Consider the following 19,514-nt stretch of genomic DNA (forward strand, 5'->3'; position numbering starts at 1 on the left):
GTAATATTTTTCTGTGAAATCTCTGGGTTCTGTTTTTCTTATCCTGCCCAGTAGGTGGCGCTCGTGGCACACGTTTGTCTGCGGGTCCCACCAGTAAAAGGTGCTGTGGGACCTTAAACTTTGGAAAACTCTCGCCGTCCTGGGGGTTCGCTAGCCGAAGCGGCTTGAGCCGGCCCGGGGCCCAAACGCAGGGAGGGTTGCTGGTCGCTGCAGCCAGGGAAAGAGCCCGTCCGAATTTCCTAGTCGGCCCTGGGCAACAAGCGTGGCGGGAGGGCGCCAGCGGCAGCGGCCCGCCCGAGAGAGTGCACGTTCCCCGGGAGTCACGGGTTTGGAAGGGGCCTCCCCCACCCGTCACCGTTCTCCGCGGCCTGGGGGTTTCCGATCCAATTCTCTCAGTTGGTCCGGGGGCTGCGCGTGGTGTGGGCGCCAGTCGCCTTGGTTTCAGGGGACCACCTCTCCAATTCTCCCAGCCGGCCCGGGAGTAACTCCGGCCGCTTGCCACCCCGCCCGGTAAGGCCCGTGCGCCTTGGCGATCTCACCCGAGCTGCTTCTCTCAGCCAGCCAGCCGTTCCAGGATGGGGTACGCTGTCTTTTTTATCTCTGTTGTGGCTTTGGGCGCTTTCTGTATCGTTTCTACTCCCCTAGTAGGTGTCCTGGAGAAGAAACTAAGATCCGCGCGTCTTCCTAAGCCGCCATCTTCCAGGAAGTCCCTTATTTAAATTTTTGACATTTTTCTCATCGTGGGTTTTTTTTTTTTTTTTGCAATTAATCATACTTCGTCATGTTTAATAGCCAAAAAGAGCCCCCCTTTCATGTCACCTAAAGATCATTTCACCCACTGTTCTGTTTGGCTGCCAGTCTCTTGTCTCTCTCTTTAGCTGTTGTGAGGCGGATACCCCTTCCTTGGGTAGAGAAATCCATGGCCTGTTGCCTTTGCCAATAACAACAATACTGGGAAGCCCAGTGGCAAAGCTGTTGCCATTAGCATCTTTCACATGAACCACATCAAAAGAGCCAGGATGTCTCTCTCTGCTGGTGACCACACCAATTCTCCTGAGATTAGCACCTCCTAAAACCGTACACAGGTTACCAGTATCAAACTTTATGAAATCAGTAATTTTGCCCATCTCCAGATCAATTTGAATGGAGTCACTCTCCTTGATGAGGGGATCAGGTGAGCAGATGGGACAGGCATCATGGGTCACCCAGATGATGGATTCCTTTTGTGCCCACAAAGGTTTCCTTCACTTGCACAACTTGTACTTGGCCTCTGCAGGTGTAAAAGGATGAAGAGAAAAGTGACCCTTGGTATCACAGATCTGATGGAAATTCTCTCCAGTCTTGTCAAGGCTGATGACACCTATAAAACCAGCAGTATATGTTATATCAGTTCAGACCTTGCCATCAATCTTTATGAACCTCTGCATACAGATTTTCTTTACTTCATCTCCTGTCAGGGCATACTTAAGTCTGTTCCACCAGAAAATGATGAGAAGGAGACACTCTCTCAGTCTCACTGGGGACCAGTAGTTTGACAAGGTGCAAACACACCAGTCAGTTTGTCCAGCCTCCAATGCTTTGGAGCCGCTACAGGTGCCAAATGCTTCTTTGAACCCTGAACCGTAGCAGGTGCTAGGCATAGAAAGAAGTTATTGTGGATTTTCGCATTGATATTAATGTTTTAAGATATGGTATTGATAAATTATTTCTCTTGATTGCTACGTTTGTCCTGAGATGAGTGCTTCACATACCTCATCATAATTTCACCTCTAAAACAACAACCTGAAGGCATTGGAGAGCAATGAAGAGAAGACAGAGACTTGAGTGGAATTACATTGGGAAAAATGGTACAGCAATTACCAAATTTGCCATTTTAATCATATATGCCCAAGTCAGAACCATGCAGGAATTCTGTAACTGAGGTAGGAAACACCAAGCTTACTGCATGAAGAACCACATGATAGAGTTCAGGCTGACAACAGCAGCTGGCAAGTGAGAAGAGAAATCACAAAAAGGAGAGAACCAGAGAATACAGCTGCAAATTCTGTTTATAACCCCTGCCAAAATTACTAGCTAACCTCTGAACCATGTATGCCTGAGACAGACTCCAAAGCAGGCCAGTATATTAAATTAACACAATTGATATTTGGTTGTCACCTTCCTTAGGACAGACATAGTTTATAATTTGCATATGTCAAATTAAATGCCTGATTTTAAAAAAAAATCCTGTTCGAGAAATTAGAATAGAATCTAGAGTCTCTAAAATATAGCATTTATAATGTCCAGAATATAATCTGAAAAGATTTTATATGCATTATGAGGGAAAATCTCACCCATAGTATGAGAAAATTAAAAAACATATTCTACAGAGACTGTTCCTGAAATAACACAGATGTTGTAATTAGCAGACATTTTGGCAGAATTTCAGAAAAGTTATTACAACTATGCCAAATGGCATAAAGGAATATGTTTGAAATGAAGGAACAAATTATAAATCTCAGTAGAGAAAGAGACTATACCAAAGTACAAAATGGAAAATAGGCTACTGAAAAACATAAAATCTAAATTTTTAAAATTCATTGGATGAGCTTAATAGCAGATTGGGGATATCAGAAGAAGGAGTCAGTGGAATTGAAACTACATCAATAGAAATTATTGAATCCGAGGAACTGAGAAACAAAAAGAATGGAAGCCAAATAAGAGAACCAATGTTCAGAGTTGTGTGGAGAAATATGTAGAGGTCTAATACACATATAACTGGAGTCCTGGAAGAAGGAGTAAGAGAGAAGGTGACACAAAAGCTATTTGTAAAAATAATAGACAAAAACATTCCATATTTTGAGAAAGACAAATTTACAGATTCAAGAAACACAGTGAACTCCGACTAGAATTAATATAAAGAAAACCACAATTTGGCACATACTGGTCAGACTGCTGAAATCCAAAGATAAAGAGAAAGTTGTTGAAGGCAGCCAGAATAAAATAACACATTTCACACATGGAAGCAGCAATGAAAATATCATTGATTTCTTATCAGAAACATTGAAAGCGAGAAGACAGTAGTATAACATTTTTAAAACTCTAAAAGGAAAAACTGTCAACCCGGAATTCTATACCAGTGAAAATGAAAACAAATATAGGAGAAATAAAGATATTTCAGACAAATAAGAGCTAAGTTTTTTATTTGTTTTGCACCACAAGAAATCATAAAAGAAGATCTTTAGGCCCAAAGGGAATTATAGCATATGGAAACTCTTAATTTCAGAAAGAAATGGCAAGCACCATGAATACACCAAAAATAAGAGGTTTTTTTCCCCTTTTAATGTCTTTAAAACATTTACAAAGTGTAAAACAAAAAGTATAATTTTATAATATAGGGTTGATAGCATAGGTAGACAAGGCGTACAACAACCATATCATAAAGGAGAGTGGAGTAATAAAAACACCTGTACGGTTGCAAGGTTGAACTACTTTATATGATGGTTAATATTATTAACTCTAAGTAAGCAGTCAGACACTAAGTATAATTATTTAAATCCTTAGAGTAAACATTTAAAAATGTAGATTAACTAAAAAGGCAATATAAACTAAAATAGAATTCTAAAAATATTTAACTGCCCAAAAGAAATCGTGTAAAGAAAGACAGTAGAAGAACAATAAGAAAAACAGACAGGAAAAAAAAATAGCAAAATGGTAATCCTAAATCCAAGTATATCATTAATTACATTAAATAGATTTGGACTACAGATTCCAATTCAAAGACAGAAATTGTCATATTGATAAAGATGACGGATTTAGGTATAAACTTTATAAGAAACACAAATATTAAGATATGGGTTGAAAATAAATGGGTAGGAAAAATTACACTATGCATATATTAAGCATAAGAAGTCATGGTATCTACATTAGTATCAAATAAAATAGATTTCAAGACAGTATTAAAGAACATAAAGAGATAAGGAAGGCTGATAAAAGGTTTGATTCATCAGAAAACAACAATCAAAAATGCATATAACTGCATTATTGCTTCTTACTATTTTAATTCCACATAGAAAGAAACTAGAATGGTATGATATTCTTTAATCCTTTTAAAATCTTCAGGTTTATCTATCTAACATGGGAAATTTACATCTACTTCTTTTCCTCAACCAACTTATAGGAGAAAAATGTTTTAGAAAAAGACAAAATGGTATTGATTTGCAACAACATATATGGACCACTGATTTCATCTTACTTACTTGTTTACTCCTCTCCTATAACCCAAAACCATTTAATGTAGCTTGCTGGCTTTAAAACTAGCTTAGAATTGGGCTGAAGGGAATTCCCTGGGTTTATGAATAAGGGAGTTGCCTGGAAAGCAGTCTAGAGAAGTGATGTCAGAAACAAGTGGGGATCAACTCTGCCCCATTCAAACTGATCACAGTTAGTCTCCTACAAAGTGTCCAAATGTGAATGTGAATGTTACCGTTTCAACAGTACTGACCATTGTCCAGCCTTTAAGATTCAATATCGGCTTGATATTGATTAAATATCAAGGATCTGGAACACTCCAGAATAATTCACCATTTTGAACCAAAAACTTTTGGAAAGAAAAAATTACCTAGTCATTCCCTGATGAAGGTCTCCAAGGAAGAAGAAAATTAAAAATTATTTTGGAAATGACCTCTCTCTCAGATAACTTGAATGCACTACAGAATTTGATAAGCATTTATGCCATAAACCCAACGATGATTTGCTGGAAGCCCTTTCAGGCAGTACTTGCTGCCCAGTTGTGGGGGTACAGTCAGCTGGCAGTCCAGCTGTCAGTGCCTTCAGGGTAGGGACACCCCACCAAGTGAAATCACACCTTTCTCAATGCACAAGCAGCAGTGCAAAGGCCCCATCATTTCACCCAAAGGCTAGAAAACTCTGAAGGCAATTTTCACTCCAGAGCTCTAATGGAGCTGCAATTTTTGTACAAACTGCTTTCTTTCTGTTTTAATTAATTCATGTGACAATTGCTTTCGTAGAGTTGGACCAGAATCCTGTGAATATCAGCCCTGGAACCAGTTAGCAGAGGAAAAGTGAAGAATAAAAGGAAAAGACTCACCTACCCACCAGCTTTTCTTGTCTCAAACATTAAGGATGTATATAAATGAAGTGTACATAAATCTGAAACAACCTGAAACTTCATCAGTCCTGGCTAACCTCATTTTCCTATAACTCTTCTTGATTAACCCTGCTTCCCTTTAATCTTTGCTCTGCATATGGACGTTGGATTATATTTGTTTGCAGCACCATTGCCCAAAATCCAGTTCACAAAATACTAGGTCACCAATGTTTTCTAAGAAGGAAAAAAGTTCAGAGGACAAAGAAGTTTGGAAAGTGGTATAGTAAATCCTCTTTCTGAAGGTTAATATGTAGAGTAGTGTGTCAAAGTCTTTATGAATTGTTACAGCAAAGAAACTTGTTAAATTTGTTTAATCAACTTATCTGGTTGAATAAATATTCCAAGCAATATAGTTTGTGAAACAATGGTATATATGGTATTATAAAAGCCTGAAAAATTATTAATCACACATTTAATATACACATATTGCTTACTAGTCAATGTAGCTTTATTTCTAGGAGAGATCATGTATGCTATTAGATTACTAGCCTCTCCAGTACTGACCACACATTTAGACAAGTTTCAGATGTTTTACAGGTGCTTATGAAATCATATTAAACACCTGTTAAAATCATTTTGTTCATTGCTAGACATTTATATAATATAATTTTAAAGAAAGATGACAGCTGAGGGGAGCTACAGAAAAATCATACAACTTATGTTGAATTATTTTTCTTGTATATATGAAGTTGCTCTGTGAGAACAAGAGCCTCCAGCAGATGTACAAATTCATTATCTTTTCACATAGCAATATGTTCATCCTTTCAGAAAATTTGAGCAACTTTAGAACATAAAATAATACAAATAGGATGAAATGCAAAGAGAGAAAATTAAAATGATTGGTACAATATAATGGAACATTCATAAAAGATATTGCATAGGTGTGCTGGTTTGAAAGGATATGTGCACCCCAGAAAAGCTGTGGTCTAATCCTAATCCAATCTTGTGGAGGCAGCCATTTCTTTTCTCCCTATTTGAGAATATAGGTTGGCATCTTTTGATTAGATTATATCCATGGAGATGTGAGTCACCCAATTGTGGGTATTAACCTTGGATTAGAGGGAGATGTGACTCCCCCCATTCCAGATGTGTCTTGATTAGTTTACTGGAGTCCTTTAAAAGAGGAAACACTTTGGAAAAAGCTAGAGCCATGACTCAGCCATGAGGCTGAGAGTCTACCAGCCAGAGACCTTTAGAAAATGTGCCCCAGGGAGTTCATGAAATAAGAAGCCTTGAGAGGAAGCTAGCAGACATCACCATGCTCGCCATGTGCCTTTCCAGTTGAGACAGAAACCCTGAACCTCATTGGCCTTTCTTGAAGGTAACCTCTAGTTGGTGCCTTAATTTGGACATTTTTATAGACTTGCTTTAGCTGAGATATTTTCATGGCCTTAGGACTATAAATTTGTGAGTTATTGAATTCCCCTTTTTAAAAGCCATTCCATTTCTGGTATATCGCATTCTGGCAGCTACCAAACTAGAACAATAGTTGAGCTTTCATCAGGGAATTAACCATTGAAAGAAGCACCCAAATATAAAACAATCCTTCTAAATACTTGGAATAACAGATTTCCAGCACATGTAGTCACATGCACCTCATATGTGAAAACTCAATGACAACGATTTTCATGTTTTTTTCACTTTAAGACTCTCTCAAAGTCTCCTTCAATCAATCCACTCCACAACTCACAAAAACCTATGTTTACATGAGTTTACAGATGTTCAAAGACAGAAGATAAGAGTTCTGAAGGCAGTCTCATCGTTTTATTTTCAATAAGCATGGCACCTATTATCTGTAATATTATAGATTTGGTTTTCATAGACTACTTAAAATTATCCCTTTACCATATAAGTTCTCCAAATTCCATTTCTTCCAGGATTGTTAGACATTTATAAAATTATTTGTCAAAAAATGATTTTAGAAATTGAGATTAACCCTATAATTTTACAGTTGAGAAAACTGAGAGCAGGAAATTGAAAATAATTTCCCAAATTCAAACAATTGTGTATAAATTTGTCAGAGAACACATTGTCTTTTGGCTCCTAATAAACTGCTGTCTTCACTACATTATTCTGAGAAATATTGGAAGTATAGCTAAAAATATTTCATTATGATTTAAAAGCATGAGCTCTGAAGTTAGAAAAACGAGGAGGGCGGGCCACGGTGGCTCAGCAGAATGCTTACCTGCCATGCCATAGGACCCGGGTTTGATTCCTGGTGCCTACCCATATAAAAAGAAAAACGAGGAAACCACAAGCAAATGTCTTCATCTCTAAACTTAGTTTCCTCATTGGTAAAAGAAAAAGAATATTTTTTATAGCATAAACTGTAAGTTTTAAAAGTTGTAATTTATAGAACATGTTAAGTTCTCCTAAATAGTTATTATTCATCACTATTTTATATATATATATGTGTGTAAAGTGTGTTTTCTGTCTATCATTACATGCTCAAAAGTGGACAGTACTCACTTTGTCAGCACAGATACTAAATTGGAATGATACAGGAAGTAGCATGTCCCCTGCACAAGGATGCCACATAAAGTAATGAAGACTTCCATATTGTTTTAGAATATGGGAGTGTATAATACAGTGAATCTTGTGAGGGACAAAATTTGTGATTAATTGTACAAACACAAAAAAGTTCTTTTATGAACTAGAGCAAATGTATGACACTATTACAAGCAGTTAATAATAGAGGGGTATATGGCAAAAAATGTGCCTACTGTAAACTATGGACTATAATTAACAGTAATATTTTAATACTCTTGTCAACAACAACACATTTGCTACACCAATACAGTTGATCAATGGGGGGGTAGATAAGGGGATATGGGAAAATTGGGGTTTTCTTTTTTCTTTTTATTTCTTTTCTGAGTAATGTTTTAGAATTTATCATGGTGTTATATACTTAACCATGTGATGATGCTGTGAGCCAGTGATTGTACACTTCAGATGGTTTGTATGGTGTATGAATGTATCTCGGTAAAACTGCATTTAAAAATGACAAGAATATGGAGGATTTGAATAATAGAGTCAACAAGCTTTAAAACATGAACAAATACATTTTCATCAAAGCTGGAAGATAGTCTCATGTAAAATACAAGCTAGGTGGTATATTCAAAATTCACTAAGAAGATGGAGTCAAGGTACGTTTCGTTTATTCCTTTCATCAAGAACAGCTTAAAAACCTGGACATTATTTGTAAAGCAAACATAAGTTCTGAATGCTGGAAAGAAGAAAGGAGACAGGCTAGGAAACTTAGAACCTGGGGAAAGGCAAGGTGATCAGAGTTTCCTGGACTGTTTTCTTTGCCTGATGCATCTCAGACTAGGTACTGGAGAAGCTCACATCAAGACCCAGAGGTGGCTTTTAATTAAGGATTGGATTTTCTTAATAGTTATAGGGTTACTCAAATAGTAGCACAGAGAACACTTCCCAACTCATCCTATGAAGACATTATTGGTTCTTAACAAAACCAGGCAAATGTCGTATAAGAAAAGAGAAACCAACAGGCCAATATTTCACATGAATCTATATTCATTGGTCATAATCATCAAAGCTGTATGGTATTGGTGGAGGAAAAGACATTGATAGAACAGAATAGAAAACTCAGAAATAGCCCCACACAAGTACAATCAACTAATTTTTGACAATGGTGCAAAAGTAATTCAGTAGAGGGAATTCAATGGATAGTAATTCCATGACGAGTCTTTTCAGCAAATGGTGCTGGATCAATCAGATCTCTAGGCAAAAGAAATTTAACTCGATGCAAATCTCATGTTTTACAAATGTGAACTCAAAATGCATCATAGGTTTAAATATAAAATGTAAAACCATAAAACTTTTAGAAGATAACATAGAAGAAAATCATCAGAATCTAGGGCCTGATGAAGAATTCTTAGATATGACTCAAAAAACATGATCCTTAAAAGAAAAAACTCAATAAATTGGACTCCATCAAAATTAAAAACTTTTTCTCTCTGAATGACACTGAGAAGATGAAAAGGCACCTACAGACTGAGAGAAAATATTTGCAAACATATGTGACAAAGAATAAAATCCTGTAGCAATCCCATAGGGTATTATTTTCACAAGTGAAAACAAGAGTTTAGCAAGTTAAAGAGTTTTTCATTTTTGCCCAGTGGCAGGCCCAATGGACTCAAGCCTTCTAACTCCAGAGAATTCCTTCCACGTGCCTGTGCCTGCCACTCACCCAGGTCCCTGCTTCATAATTTGAGCTTCTGCATGCAGAGAGGGGGGAAAAAAGGCATGAAATACACTGGTACACATGACAACATGGATAATATTCAAGGACATTTTGCTAAGGGAAAGAAGCCCATCTCAAAGGGACATATATTCCATGACTCCATTTATATGATATTCTTTAAATAAAATTACAGAGATGGAAAACAGATTAGTGGCAGCTAGGGGGTAGGGATGTCATAGGGGTAGGAGTTGAGTGTGACTTTAAAGGAGCAGCACAAGGGCGATCTTTGTAGTGATGGAATTGCTCGCATCTTGATTTCAGTGATGGTTACATGTATCTACACATCTGATAAAATCTTTATATAGAACTTAACACATACATTATAACAATGTCAGATTCCTTCCTCTGATATTGTACTATAATTATGTAACATGTGCCCATTGGGAGAAAGTGAATGAGGAGTCTTTGGGTCCTCTCTACTATTTTTGCAACTTCCTGTGAATCGGTAGTTATTTCAAAATAAAAAAGTTTGTTGTTGTTTTTCATCACTTTGGTGCATTCCTGGGAAGCAAGAAGAGATTTATATGACTGCCATTCAGAATAAGCATGCTCTGACAAGGATATTTGAAAGAAAACTCCAGAGCAAAGGAAGTTAGGCTACCAACTGGGGAAAATGGCATATGTAGATACTTTCATGGACAGGGAAAGCAATATGAATCCCAAGTAGACTTCTTGGTTTTTAGTGTCTGAAATTGGGCACTATATTGTTTAGCTCTGAAAAGGATGAGTAAAACTGAAGGTTATATTATTCTAATAGTGAAATTATGTTGAGACCAATTAGTGAGGCCCCTGAATCTCCTAAACTATAATTAATGGGGCAATATTCAGAATTCAGGCAGTTTAGAAATTAATATTTGTAATTTTCAATAGGCTGTGTTTAAAAATAAATCAGCATTTTATCCTTTGGAAATCATTGTTCATTTCAAATGATCCTTTTGCTTTTTTAGCAGCTATTAATAAGTAGCAAGGAAAAAATGCTCTAAACTTGAGGCATTACTTTTTGATTAACTGCTTCTGTAATGGGCAACATTGCATTGTGTGAACCAAACTAAACAGTAGCAGAGATCCCTTCCTCTTCCCCAGGACTGTAGAATGATAAACAGGTTCTATAAATAAGCTTTGATGTGAATTTAAAAATTGAGCTATATATTAATTTCTCTCATTATGAAGGATTATCAAAATTCCACTTAATCGTTATGATTCTATTAAACTTTATTTAACAGCAGTTAATGATGTTCCTGTGCAATGCTGGATATAACAGTTAATATATTTTTGCCATGTAGAGTACAATACTTAAAACAACATGGAGCTGTGTCAGAGTGCTTCTGTTCACATACTTGAAATCTTATTTGCTGGTTATTTGCCCAGGATGAAACCTTTGTTTCCTCATATGTAAACATGAAAAAATATTCTGAAGGATGGGAATAAAGTAATATGGGAAAGCACCTTAAGCTGCAAAGAGATAAACATTTTTCCATTGTCATGGCTATTATTACCAGTTTAAAAATTCATTTCTAAATTGCATCTGCCTATATTAAAAGGGTAGACTTTCCATTATCCAAACGACTGCTGGTAACAATCAATAGAAAATGGAAGGGTGGTAGTTTCCAAATTACAAGTGACTTGGGCATGTTTGCTTACACTTATGAATCCTATCTACTATAACTCATTGGAAGCGCCCAGCAACCCCGACATAAAGAGCCATGTGGCATTACAAGCATTGTATGCCATTTACAGTTTTCCTTTAGAAATCTATCTTATGTATTTTATTTCTATATAAAGCCTTTCCATAAAAGAGCACTTTAGTTTCAGAGCTGCTGATTTTTTAAGCCTTAGATTTAGTAGCAGATGACTTGTAATATACATATGGCTTTCCTGTCAATATCACACACCCTGAAGCAATGCAGAGGGCCACAGGATATTTGAAAAGATTTCAAAATATCTGTAGCATGCAATAATTGGAGAGTATATACAAGATGTCAAATAGTTTGAGAATGAATGGTTTATATAAATATTTTTCAAACCTCATAAAAATAAAATTATACGACTATCCAAAATAAAAAATTAGAAACAAGCCTAATTGAATGATTATAAGAACAACAGAATAATAATAATAATTTAAGAGCTAGCTATGACTTAAATATTGGAAATCACAAATAATATTTCTATTTGGATAATTTTTGCATTATCCATGAAATTATAAAATTGTAAATAAAAAAATAATTTAGTGGTTCTTGTAAACAAAATATAAAAATTTTAGAGGGTTGCCTTTTTCCTGTTTAGGTATAGCTAATTTCATGTTTCTATTTCAATCATAATACTTCCATCTCTGATAAAGTTGCTTTTAAAAATTAAAAAGATTTAAAGTACAAACAAACTTGGTGACTCCTTAGTATCCATCATTTTCTAAACTGCATTTTTTTCCTGAAAGTTGTAATGCCTATTTAAAAGTATTCCTGTAGTCATTTCTTTGTCCATGCACCCAAAAAACAAAAAAGTATGTATTCTAGTTACCAGAATTAGAATGACTTTTAAAAAGGGGAATTTAGTAAATTAAAAGTTTACAGTTCTAGGGCCATAAAAATATCCCAGTTACAGCATCCAATCTAAGGCATCCAAGGAAAGATAATTGGTTTGAGAAGGCCGATGAAGTTCAGGGTTTCTCTCTAAATTGGAAAGGCACGTGGTGAACATGGCGATGTCTTCTAGCTTCCTCTCCAGGCCTCTTGCTTCATGAAGCTCCCCTAGGGGCTTTCTCCATCTCTAAAGGTCGCTGGCTTGTGGACTCTGTAGTCCACTCTGTAGTGGACTCTGCTGCTGTCATTCTCAAGCTTTCTCCAAAATGCTTCCTCTTTTAAAGAATTCCAGTAAAGTAATCAAGACCCACCTGGAATGGGTGGAGTCACATTTCCCTCTATTCAAAAGTTAATCCCCACAATTAGGCAAGCAACATCTCCATGGAGATAATCTGATCAAGTTTCCAATCTATAGTACAGAATAGAGATTATTAAGAAATGGTTGCTCCCACAAGATTGATTAGGATTAAAACATGGCTTTTCTAGGGTACATAAATCCTTTCAATCTGGTACAAAATGCCTGTAGGACTGTCCTTATATATGCATATAATAGGCAATTGATTTTATTGCTATGTTTGTTTGTTGTTTGCTATGTTTATTTCCTTCCCACTCCTAAATAGAATTATGGTAGCTTATTATTAATAGTTATACCATAATATAAAATATTAATCAAAGAAACTGAGATAAAGGGAAAAAACGAGTGCAGGAAAATTAAGATGAAGCCCAAAATAAGGCATATGGCTCTGTGTACTTGCCAGAGGAGAGCTCAAATTTAGCTCTAAAGGAAAAACTTAACAATGTCCAGATGCTCAGGAGCTGTAGTAATTTCTGGTTTTGAGATCTGCAAGATCTCTTCCATGTATCATCATAAAGTGGACCCTCTTTGTTATATTAAATAGCACCTTTTATTACAGTAGTAATAAGTGTCATAGACCTTTTGCTAAGTTGGCTGTTGCCATAGCACCAAGATACAGTTCAGGAAAACCATCTCTATAGGGGTAAAGCCTTGCAGAATAGGGACCTTGTTCCTACAGGGCAAGAAAGATCAAGATTTGGGCACTTGTTACACAGATAACTGCAAGGAAACTCCAAATGAATCCACAGACTATTTTAAAGTTAACTGAAGGAATAAATAGTGTATTAGTTAGATTCAGTTGTCAACTTGGCCAGGTGAGCATACCTAGTTTTGTTGCTGCGGACATAAGCCAATGGTACGTGAACCTCATCTGTTGCTAATTACATCTGCAGTCGGCAAGGAGGCGTGTCTGCTGCAATGAGTGATGTTTGACTTAATTGGCTGGTGCTTAAATGAGAGAATGCAGCATAGCACAGCCTAAGCAGCTCAGCATTCCTCATCTCAGCACTCGCAGCTCAGCCCAGGCCATTGGAGAGGCAGAAATAAGTCACCCCAGGGAAAGTTGTTGGAACCCAGGGGCCTGGGGAGAAGACCAGCAGAGACCATCTTGTACCTTCCATGTAAGAAAGAACCTCAGTGGAAAGTTAGCTGCCTTTCCTCTGAAGAACTAACAAAATAAATCCCCTTTTATTAAAAGCCAATCCATCTCTGGTGTGTTGCATTCCAGCAGCTAGCAAACTAGAACAAATAGCCAATACAGTCCAATATTAAGCTCTCATTTATTTTCAAATAAATTAAATTAAGAGGAGAGGTATTCTTTAAGTCTCATACACTGCATAGTTTCATCATCATTATTATTCCAGTTTGCTGGCTGCCAGAATGTGATACACCAGAAATGGAATGGCTTTTAAAATGAAGAATTTATTAAGTTGCAAGTTTACAGTGCTAAAGCCATGAAAATATCCAAATTAAAGCGAGGATATAGAAATGTACGATAAAAGGCATCCAAGGAAAGATACCTTGGTTCAAGAAGACCGATGAAGTTCAGGGTTTCTCTCTCATCTGGAAAGGCACATGGCGAACATGGTGATGTCTGCTAGCTTTCTCTCCAAGCTTCTTGTTTTATGAAGCTCCCCCAGAGGTGTTTTCCTTCTTCAGCTCCAAAGTTCCCTAGCAGCATGGGCTTTCGTGGGTGTTGTGGCTCTGCAGCTATTTCCAAAACATTTCCTCTTTGAAAGGATTCCAGTAAACTAAACAAGAATTTGAAATGGGTGGAGTCACATCTCCCTCTAATCAAAGGTGAATACCCAGAATTGGGCATGTCACATCTCTGTGGAGATAATCTAATCAGGTTTCTAACCTTCAGTAGGGATTAGAAGAAACAGCTAGCTCCACAGATGGATCAGGACTAAAACGTGGCTTTTCTAGGGTTCATAATACTTTCAAACCAGCACAGTTATTTTAGTATGTTGGCAGAGATTGTGGTTATAGAGCTTAACAAGAATCAAGACAAAATAAAATAAACTCTACCAGTGAGGAATCAGATTGTGAAATAAAAGAAACTGGATTGATAATTAAAAAGAACAAGTCATTTACAATTACCATGTTGGTTTGGAGACAGTTCATGTCAAATCTATTGCCATCAATCTTGTGATTGTAATCAACACCACTAAATTGTATACTTGAAGTCATTAAATGGGAACGTTTGAGTTGTGTATATTTTACCAGAATAAACATTTTTTAAAACCCTCAGAACTGAACAACATGAAAAATGTATCATAATGTAAACTATGCACTATAGTTAAGGTTACAAATATAATAATTTGGTTTATCAGTTTTAACAAAAGTAACACACTAATGCAAAATGTTAAAAATGGGAAAACTGTGTTTGAGGATGGGGTATTTGGAAATTCTGAATATTCTGAATAATGTTTCTGTTAATGTACAACTGCTTTAATAAAAAATAATAGAAGTCAAGTGTCAGGAAATAAGAAAAGTCAATAGACACTAATTAAAATTTTCAATAGCTTTGAAAAAATGGGGTTTCACAAAAGAAATGAGGAAGACCCACATTTCTTTTAACTGCAATTTCAAGATAAAAAGCCAAATTCTCTAAAACCCAGAAATGCATAATCATAAACAATATTCGGACATAGACTACCAAAGATAAACATTTCACGCCTATTCCTCTTGGCACCTAACTTGCCTTGACCTATTTCTATTATCAGAGCTGATTGGATTGTCAAGTCAATTTGCTTAATATACTTGCTAAGTATTGGAATAGACTCTTTACGCATTACTGTATAGAAGGTCTTTATGCATTACTCTGATAACCTGATATTTCCTTTCAGAAACTTACTGTCAAGAAAATCAAGACTTGAGCACTAGCCAAAGAATTACAAAGGTGGCTACAGATAAATCCCAAGATTAAGTCATATCAAACCAATTATATCAGACACCAGTAGTATCTGAGAAAAATCACTTGACTCCAATTTTAAGGAGTGAATATAGGAAAAATTTCTTTGCCTTTGACTGAGAGAGAATAGGAGGAAGTTGAAGGTTGAAACAGAAAATGGAAGATAAAGCAGTTCAAGAGGAGGTTAAAAAAAAAAAAAAAAAGGACAAAATGGAGATGAAAGATGACTCCCTGTCAGCTTTCCATCAGAAGCCAGCCACCAAACAGCATTTGCTCTGTGTAGGTGTTTATGGGCTACAAACCAACTGGTATGGCCATGCTTTGTAGAATCAGATGAGAAAGAAAGGCAGATTTTTAGATTGAGAGCAAAAAGAAGGAAGGGAATTGACACTTTGCACAAAAGGAAGACTTCCAGGACCTTCTAGAGATAAGACACAAAAATACACCATGATGTGTGGAAACATATAATTCCCAAATGGAAAAATACCTGAAACAGTAAATAAAAGCAAATGTGGGGAAACAATGCCCAAGCACATGAAAGGACCATGAGGCTGCTGGGAGAAAGGAGAGCTCAAGACAGCAAAAGAAAGCCAGACTGACAGGAGTATGGGTGGGAGGGAAAGAAGGACCAAAGAAGGAAAACCAGTCAAGATTTTACCTTCTGGGTTTTGAAACTGTAGCTCCTGCCTGCCTATTTGTGATGCCCAGTCCCTTGCAAGTTTCCCTTCTTTGGCAGCCTTTAGCTGAGGAATAATAGGGTAGAAACCCATGTGGCAAATTTAATATACTAGAAAGGTAGGTTTCCTTGCTATGATACTGTTGATTTTAGGGTAAACTTTATTGAAGGAAGAAAAACACCTTGGACCCTATTCCGTGGTATTTATTTAATGAAATTAAAAAAACAAAACAAAACAAAACCCCTCATCTGTGGTGTTCCCATTCATAAGGCAGTCCCATAAGTGGATCCTGAATACATATACATAATAAAATGATAAGATACATGTGTAATATCCTAACAAACAGGACTCTTCTCATACAGGAATATTATTATAGATAAGTTCTACACATATGACTATTTCCCGTGTATGGGAATATATTGGGTTGTGTGGCAACTAGCAAGAGAATTTTCCTTTTTCTTTCAGGTCACAAAACTTGGTTGAAGTGCCAAGTAGAGGACAACCACACACACATAAGTGCAAGATGATGTGAGTGTATGGGTGGGAAAGCTGAACACCTCCCTCTGTTCATAGCGAAAAAAAATTCGAGGAATAGAATAACATGATAGGAGCAAGGTGACTCATTGATTGGAATTAAATTCGAACTGGATCCTGAACTGTTGGTCTGTGGAAAGGTGATCAAAAGGCAATTCATTAAAGGGAAATGCATGTGCAAAACATGAAGAATGTAAAAGATGCATATAAGGGACAACAACCAAGAGGTAGTAGAAGAGATGCGTGGAGAAATAGATGACCTTGAACAGAGATGAAACAAACTGTTTAGGAAAAGAGCTTTAAAAATGTTCAGAAACCGAAGACGTGATATGATGAAAATAGTGTTTGATTTTTTTCTTACAGCTTTTTGCAGGTTAAACAGACACCAAAGATTACTGGAGACAGATGGTTGCTAATAAGTGGAGAAGCGCAACTAAGGGGTACTTTGAAGATTGCTGCACTACTGACTTCACACTAAAGAAAGAGTAAAACGGCCATTATAAAACAGATATTTGGGAAACAAGTGTGTTTGTGTGTGTGTGTGTGTGTGTGTGTGTGTGTGTGTGTGTGTGTGGTCAATATTGTTATTTTGAGTGAATGTTTTATGCCTAGCAAATTACCTCTGGAAAAAAAGAGGTTTTCCATCGCAGTAAACGTGAGGTGGAATGTCTTTACTCATGACTTTGTATTGAGACCTTTATTTCATATGCAACAAGACAGAATTTGGAGACTGGAGTGTTGATAAAATACTATTTTGTATTACTAGAGGAACCCTCTAGTGCTATTATTATACCACTGACTGCTAATTGGTTTTGTTGAATCTGATTCCTAAGATACAAAATTTCAAAAGGATTTGGCAAGATAAATATCTTGAAGTTGGGTCAGAGGGAGATATTATTGTCCTTAAATTAAGCAGTAGAATATATTATTAAAGGTGAACTTAGAACTCCGTTCAATTCTTTCTTACCATTCTATTTTCAAAGTAATAATAATTGCAAACTTAGCATTCACGATGTGAGAGGTGCTGAATAGCATTCTTAAAAAAGGAGCAAATGATTGTGTCCTCGATGTGAAGAAGTCTGTGGAAATGCTATGTAAATATTTGAGGGCAGAATTTGGTTTCAAGCATTTAGGAAAAGGAGCAAAATATGTGAATGAGACAAATGATTTAGAGGCTTAATGGAAATAGATGTATAGCAATTAGAGGAATTGCCAAGCAGGAAGCGCCACCACAAATTGTTTCTAACTGCAGAAGAGTAGATGATCTGCATCTGGGAATGGAAAAAGGATATGCAGTAATTGCCTACTCTTGTTCAGCCTTTACTTCTTCTAAGACAGAAATTAAAGAATTTTAAGATAGGAAAATATCAGCATAGGAAATGCCCTCAGATGAAAGTTGTCTGCAACAGAATGTGTATATTCCTTTCCCCTGCTTCCCATCTCCCTCCCTCTCCAGCTCTCCTTTCCTCTCTGTCACTTCTTACTAAAAGTCAGGATTTGTTTTATACCTCTGTCATTTTCTTAGAAAGGGCCACACACTTTCTCACAACTGCAACCTTGGGTTACTAGGGTGGAGAGAGAAAAAGAACCAATAGTGAAAGGATGGGGTAGAAAGGGATTGGCTACTGAAATTTATTTTTTTATGTTGAGGAAGTCTAAAAAAAGTTGAATAAAGCAGGAGGGGGGAAGGAGCTAATATGCATAAAGATTTAAAGGTACACCTTCAAGAATAACAGATGTTTAGAAATCCCTTGTAACTGGGATGAGGGAAGAAAGTGTTAACCTATTGAATTATCAATACTATTTCATTTATTCTGATCATGTTTAATCACATTGCATATACTCAAAATGTGCCATGCTTAAGATTGTAATTGAAGCTTCCATTTAAATAGTGGAAGCACTAGCATTTGACAGTAAATGCTGGGCATGCTTGTAACTTCTCACCTTCAAAATCTTAAAACATGGATTTGACCACTAAAAACCTAATTGAATCATATTATGTCAGAAAAGATAAGAAATGTACATGAAAAATGAAAATATTTAGGATGAAAACAAATATTTCTAATTACTGGCTGGTGTTTGGGGAAAAGCAGATGTTTACTCTTAGGGATGGCAGCTTACTTTAATTATGGATATTCTTTGTTTTATTGGTAATCAAAGAATCATCAAAGCTTTCCACACATGTGTCAATCAGATTACCATAAATATGGTATGTTTCCTGGAGTGGAATATAAAATTAAATGCTAAATATTTTTTAAAAATGGTTTCTTTAATAATGGAATAAATAAAATGAATATTAGAGATTACCAAGACTAGATACTCAGTACTCAATATCTTCACAGAGAATATGACAAACACTTTTAAGGTCATAACAGAGAGAGCAAAGTATTCAAAGGAATACACAAAAGAGGTGATCACAATTCTTGAAGAAGCATGAATTGCCGAGCTCAACTTCTAAAAAGCTTGGAATAAGATAGCATATAGATTAAGAATTCATATTATGTGGTAGAAAAAAATTCTGGCAGAAACTCAGAGGCCTGGGCTTTAGGGCAACCTGTGCCCCATACTACAGGAAATCTCTTTACCATTCTATGCCTAAATTTATCCTTGTATATAAAATGAGGACTTTGGACTAAATGAGTTCTGAGTTCCTTTCCAATTCTCATATTTTATGAGTCTACAAAATCTTCAAATATGAAGGGAATAGGTTTTCAACCCAAGATTAGTGTTTAAAATTCAGCTACGCTTCAGAATTCAACATGTACATATTATATTCTGATCATTTAAAGAATATTAACATATGGAAAAAATTCTGGCAGTACATGCATCAAAATGTCAACAGTTATCCATCTGATCTAGCCAATACTCATCATTGTTGCCATGTTCCAGATACTGCAGATACAGCCGTAAACAAGAAGGTCTTGCACCTTGCCCTCTTGGAACTTATAGCCGAGGGGTTCTACCTCTGGAAGACAAGATTTCTTGTGATTTTCATTGTCATTAATTGCATTTTCTGGGGTTGCATTTTTGATCCTCTCC

The 19,514-nt window shown here is 36.4% G+C and overlaps 1 non-coding gene and 1 pseudogene across 1 annotated transcript; one reads left to right on the forward strand and one right to left on the reverse strand.

Moving 5' to 3' along the window:
* Positions 1 to 831: 831 nt before the first annotated feature.
* LOC143675802 (small ribosomal subunit protein eS4, X isoform-like) lies at positions 832 to 16,034 on the reverse strand (annotated as a pseudogene).
* On the forward strand, positions 7,611 to 7,713 carry LOC143678529 (U6 spliceosomal RNA). The gene has a single exon (XR_013173323.1). It is a non-coding gene; the product is annotated as a U6 spliceosomal RNA (small nuclear RNA).
* Positions 16,035 to 19,514: the final 3,480 nt, after the last annotated feature.

This window comes from Tamandua tetradactyla, chromosome 3 (genome assembly GCF_023851605.1).
Source record: "Tamandua tetradactyla isolate mTamTet1 chromosome 3, mTamTet1.pri, whole genome shotgun sequence".
NCBI lineage: Eukaryota > Metazoa > Chordata > Mammalia > Pilosa > Myrmecophagidae > Tamandua > Tamandua tetradactyla.